Consider the following 6644-nt stretch of genomic DNA (forward strand, 5'->3'; position numbering starts at 1 on the left):
CTTCCTGCAGGTGATCGCTACACATATGCTCCGATTTCTCGATGAGACAACATTTTCAAACTGTAGCTGTACAATTTCTTACTTTTCATGAGAAATTTCTTCCCACATTTCCTTTAGTTCCATCTTTTCAGATTTAGTAATGTAAGACATTACATATCGAGCCACAGCTATCAAGTTGCCTGCAACATATTGAATATCCATGTTAGCCTTCCATATGGACAAAATGACTGGGTTATAGTCATTTAAGTATTTTTTTTTAAGTTTGAAAAGCTTTATTGAATGAAATAAAACAATGTAAAACATCAGTACAACAGCATAAATAAAGAGTAGCAGGAAACAAGATAATTATGGAGAATAATGTGCCATCATCACAATTTATAAGCTTTATTCGACATTTTGTCATAAAAGCATTCACCTAACCCTATACAATAAATACTACTTATAAAAATACTTCTAAAAATACACATTAAACATTTGATGTCGAATAAACGTAATAGAAGATCATAAAATTACAACACATTATTACAGTTTAAGAAACACATTTCATAGGTTTAAAAACATACGGTTTGTTGCAATAGAACAATTTAAGGATATACATAATTTCATTATGATACAGTAGCCAATAATGATCGGGTACGAATTAACCACGACCATGCCAAATACTTTGCTACACCAACCACATACAATGTTGTACAATCAGATTCAAGTATCCTAAGGGCTTCAGCTTGGCTTCGGGTTCCCAACTTTAGGCACACCGGTTTTAACCACTTACGTCTGGGAGCCAGATACAGTGGGCAACAAAACAAAAAATGGGAGATGTGTTCAATTTCCCCAATGCAATAGTGACAATGTTCATCCCATATCTGGGACCAATGCTTCTTAAACGCATTTAGTGGTAATGTACCAATGCGAAATTGGAAATACAGTTTTCTATCATACGGTTTTTCAATTAGGTCCCAAAAACATTCGTATGATGGGTACATTTTTAAGTTTAAAAAGCGAGATGTTAACGTTACACTTGTACTGTCACTAAATATTGCAAGATATATCATCTCCCAATAAAGATCTTTTAGCTTTTCCTTTGAGGGGAAGCAGGTTGGATCATTGTTGTCCCATAGGTGGCCCAATTTCAGTTCTGTAAGTAGGCCCCGCAACTCCCTTAGCCATGGGATTGTATGGAAGCGGTCGAATTTGATGACATCCATCAATGCTGCTGCATAGTGGCCTAACTCAGGGGTCACCATAATTCGCCTCCAATACAGGAGGGGCCGCAGCCTCGCTATGTCCACAACTGATTTTCTACCCAAATCTAATTTTAACGGGATCATTGGGGTACTTTGGGGGACCATTGTAACCCCTCTTAGGAACCTATTTTCCGCTCTGCCTAGATCGCTCAAGTTTGAGAAACCCCATAATTCAGAGCCATATAAACAAGCCCCCAGGACCTTCATAGAATAAATTTCCATGACACAATTCAAAGGCTTTGTCAGAGAAGTGCGGTGTTTTAGCGAAATAGCACCTGATAACTGTCTAAATTTTAGAAGGGTTGTAGTTATGTGGTGTTTCCAGCTCATGTTTTCTTGCAGAGTGATACCTAGGTATGTAAAAGAGTCCACTCTTTCTAGGGGTGTTCCTTTGTATTTTATTACACCCTTAAACGAGGACTGTTGATTAAGGCACATAAATTTCGTTTTGGTGGTATTTAGTTCTAGGCCCTTATCATCACAATATACACCAAAGGCATCAACTACTTTTTGTAACCCACTAGGGGTGCGGGAAAGTAATAATGTATCGTCCGCAAACATGAGAACTGGTACACGGGAGCCGGCTATTACAGGGGCGTCACTAGCAATCTTCTCTAGATGTTCAACAATACCATTTATATAAATGGAGAAGAGGGTTGGGGCTAGGACACATCCTTGCCGCACCCCACGTTCAACCGGGAAGGAATCAGTTACCTCTCCTTGTTTGCCCCATCTTATCCTTGCGAAATTATTTTCATGTAGGCGAACGAGGAGTGTAAGCAATTCCTTTTTTATGCCTGCATCCGCCAAGGTCTGCCAAAGTTTTTCCCTAGGGACTAAATCAAAAGCGGCTTTTAAATCTACAAAAACTGCATACAATGTCCCCTTCTTCAGGGTGACATTTCTCCAATAAATTGTTAAAAAATGGAGAACTTGGTCAACGCTACTGGTTAGAGGCCTAAACCCAGCTTGATAAGGTGACAAGATGTTATCTGCGTCGATCCATTGCTGCAGTTTATTTTGGACTAATCGACCCATTAGCTTTTGAGCTGTATCAATTAAACTAATGGGTCTATAGTTTTTAGCCAGAGAACGGTCACCTTTTTTATATATGGGAATTATTTCTGCTCCCTTCCATGAGGCAGGCACTTCCCCTCCCATAGCCACTGCATTGGCCAACATTGTAAAGTAGGTGCACCAGGACTTCCGGTCAGATAGGAAAATATCAGCCGGGATACCATCCATACCTGGTGCTTTCCCCCCTGCTATACAGTCTAATACAACACTCACATCCCCCTCAACAAATAGTGGTGTTTTGTAGTAGACTTGTAGAGGAAGGTTGACATTATTAAACATATGATTACGGGCATACTGTGGTTGAAAGTATTCTATCCAGCTGTTCTTTGCAACATTATTAACAGGCTGGGATGCTATGCCACCCTTTGCCCATTTCACTGAGGCCCAAAAGCGCTTTGAATCCTTGGAGGCACAGATCTCCTTAAGTTCTTGCCAACAATCCTCGTCCCAACGCTTCTTAGCCGATTTTTGAACCTGCCTATACTGATTCCTCGCCAGCCTTACTGCTTCAGGCCTTCCTAGTCTTAATTCCTTCCCGAGATTATCTCGAGCTGCCCTGCAATTCTTATCATACCACCCCCTAGTGTCTTGTGGTTTCTTCATTTTACTTACGGGGGTTGTGCCATCATAACAAGAAAAGCCCCAAGAGGAAACCACTATACATATGAAAGAATGCTTTTATAACGTTTCATTTCGTGGGGGGAAGAAAGAGAGAGAGAAGGAAAGAAGAAGGGAAAAAGGGGGAGGGAAGGGAAATAGCAGTAAAAAATAAATGATAAACAGAGTAAAGATGTATATGATAATAAAAACATATAATAATAGTAATAACAGTAACACTAATAATAACAATAACAGATGATCATGAGGCACTTTTAGATAAATAGTCTGTTAAAGGGGACCAAAGTAAGTCACGTTTGATCAACATTGGAATAGAAGAAGCGCATGCACGATCTAATCTGTGATGATGGCAGAGTAAATTCCACCAAGCATTATAAACCACATTTTTGGTATCTTTCCAGTTAGTTGTTATGATTTGAAAAAGCAATAGCAATACAAAGATCAATAAATTTATGAATATGAAGCGGGACATCCCAAACAGGGGCCAAACCACCCAGAAATACAGAAGAAAGAAGAAAAGGAACATTAGTGGACAAAATCTTTTTAAGTGTAGACCAAATGTGGGACCACATAAGGTGGACCTTAGGACAAAGAAAGAACATGTGAACCAAATCACCAGAAGTGCATGAACAAGACCAACATGTCTTAGCATCTAACAATTTAAATTCACAGGGAGTATAAAATAATCTGTTATAAAAAAAGTAAAGGGTTTGTGTGGTACTAGCGGACCGGGAGGTGGAATGAAGTTTGGACCAAATAGTATCCCAGGTAAGTGAGGGAAAAGTTTGATTAAGGTCTGATTCCCAGATAAGTTTGAGGTTAGTTTTAGGCCTATCAGTAGGTGAGGGAGAAAGTAGTTTATAAATAGCAGAGGCCTTAAGGGGAGCCTGAAAGTTTGGTGGAGAGGCAAGGAGGGGAGGTGAAGAGGGAGAAGGGATGTGTTGCAAGATAATAGTGGATAGTTTAGGTAGAAGTTCGTGAAAATGTGCACAGTATTTGTTAGAGATACCAAAGGAGTCACGAAGTGCTGAAAAGGTTAATAAGGAATTGTTAGAAATGAGTTGTCCATAAGTGAGAATTCCTTTGTCGATCCATTCCTTCCAAAAGTGCGCCCGATTGCGTAGTTTAAGAGATTTATTATACCAAAGTGGGAAATTCAAATGAAGAGTAGATGGGACAGAGAATGAACGAAAAAGGGCAAGTGTTAAAGCTTTGGAGTGTTTAAAAATAGGTGAAAGCAGCTTAGGAGGTGGTTGAGTGAGATTGGAGGCAAGAAGAAAGGAGAAGGGGTGAAGTTGAGCCAATTCCAGAGAGCTCCAAGTCGTAGTAGGAGGAGAAGAGGTTTCGAGAAGGAAAGGCCAAATTTGCTTGAGAGAAAAAGCAGAGTGAAAGCGTGAGATGTTGGGGAAGTTAACACCACCAAGGTGTTTAGGTTGTTGAAGACGGAGAAGAGAGACTCTGGCCTTACGCTTATTCCACAGGAATTTGGAAAAAAGACTATTGATAGACTTAAAAAAGAAATGGGGGAGAGAGATAGGAAGCATGGAAAGACAGAAGTTCACGATAGGAAGGAGCATCATTTTAATAGTGGAAAGACGACCCCACCAGGAAAGAAAAAGAGGGGACCAACGTTCTATAAGAGAAGAGAGCTTTTTAAGTATATCGGAATGATTAATTCTGATAGTTTCTCTAATGGTGTTAGCATATAAGACACCAAGGCATTTAATAGAGCCAGAATTCCATTGGAAACCGGAACCCTGAAACATGTGAGGAAGACAAAATGTATTGAGGGGAAGGACTTCTGTTTTATCAATATTTAATTTATAACCAAAAACTGAGGAGTAGTCATGTAGTAAAGAAAAGAAAGCAGGAAGAGCAATAGCAGGGTTGGAAATGTAAAGCAGAATATCGTCGGCGTAAGCAGTAAACTTAATCTCCACATCTTTATAAAGAAAGCCAGAATAGGAAGGGGATTGATGAATTTTCTCAAGGAAAGGTTCGAGAGCCAAAATAAAGAGGAGGGGGGAGAGTGGACAGCCTTGTCTGGTACCTCTATGAAGGGGAAAATAATCAGATTGCATACCATTAATCCATATAGAAGTAGAAGGAGCAGAATAAAGCAATTGAACTAATTTAAGAAAAGTGGGACTGAAACCGTGCCAGCGCAGGGCACCAAACATAAAATGCCAGTTGACGCGGTCAAATGCCTTCTCTGCATCTAGAGTAATGGCCGCCAAAGGACTATCCATTTTAGCAGAGAGATGAATGATATTGAGAAGGATCCTAGAATTGTCTGTAATGGATCTTCCCTTAACAAATCGGATTGATGAATGTTGACCAAATCGGGGAGGATGGAATTAATCCGTAGAGCCAGAAGTTTCGCATATAATTTACAATCAGTATTGATTAGAGAGATAGGTCGATAGTTTTTACACATGGAAGGGTCCTTATCTTTTTTGGGGAGAAGAACAGGCATAGCTTGCGTGAAAGAGCCTTTGGATTCACCAGAGGAGAGAAAGTGATTAATTAGCTGGAGCAAATGAGGAACCAGTACAGATTTAAATTGTAGAAAGAAACGAACAGTAAAGCCATCAGGGCCAGGTGTCTTATCTTTGGGGAGATGAGAGAGGGCAGCAAAAATTTCTTTTTCTGAAATCGGGGCATCAAGAGAAGAGAAATCCACTAAAGGAGTAGGAGGTTTAGGGACAGAATTAAAGAAAGAATCTAATTGCTCTACTGAAGGGGAAGACTCAGGGGTATAAAGAGAAGAATAAAATTGAACAAAGCAGTCCAAAATTTTGGCATCAGAAGTTTGGGGTGAGCCTTTAATCGAGACTATTTTAGATTTCTGTTTCTTAATTTTGAGGTAATTTGCCAGAGCCCTACCAGCTTTATTGCGACCACCATATATCTTTGCATTAAATTGAAGAAGCTGATTGGAGGCCGATTCCCAAGAATGTTTATTAAATTGCATTTTAGCAGTAATGAGGGAGGATAAAGAATCCGGAGAATTGGAAGTGTAATAAAAATGCTCAAGTTCTTTGATGCGTTTTAGATAGAAAGAAGCCTGGGAAAGCGCTTTCTTTTTTTTACGTGACACAAAATCAATAATACAACCCCGAGCAGTGGCCTTAAAAGCATCCCAGAGAAAATGAAAGTCAGAGGAAGAGTGTGAGTTAGTAGTGAAAAAGTCATCAATAAAGTGAGTGAAATGTTCAATGAAAGTGGGATCAAGTAAAAGGGAGTTGTTAAAGCGCCAGCTGCGGGCCTGAAGCAAGGGAGAGGGGTAGTCCATATCTAAAATAACCGGGGCATGATCTGAGATGAGGATAGAGCCTATTTCTGAGTTGGTCATAAATTGGAAAGCATGGTGGGAGAGAAAAATATAATCAATACGGGAGAGGGAATTATGCACAGGAGAGAAAAAGGAAAATTCCAGAGAGTCAGGGTGGGACAACCGCCAGGAATCTATAAGGCCTCTGGAGGAGATGGATCTATGGAAGGACTTTTGCATTTTATTGGGAATGTAACAAGCTTGTGATTTGCGGTCCAAAAAGGGGTCCATCAATTGATTACAATCCCCCCCAACAATCAAATCTTCATTAGCATTAGAAGAGGGAAGGGAGGAGAAATCATTCCAAAAGGAAGAATCAATGCCATTCGGACCATAGACATTACAGAGAGAGAGATGAACATTATTAACAA

The sequence above is a fragment of the Lissotriton helveticus genome, chromosome 2_1 (assembly GCF_964261635.1).
Source record: "Lissotriton helveticus chromosome 2_1, aLisHel1.1, whole genome shotgun sequence".
Lineage (NCBI taxonomy): Eukaryota > Metazoa > Chordata > Amphibia > Caudata > Salamandridae > Lissotriton > Lissotriton helveticus.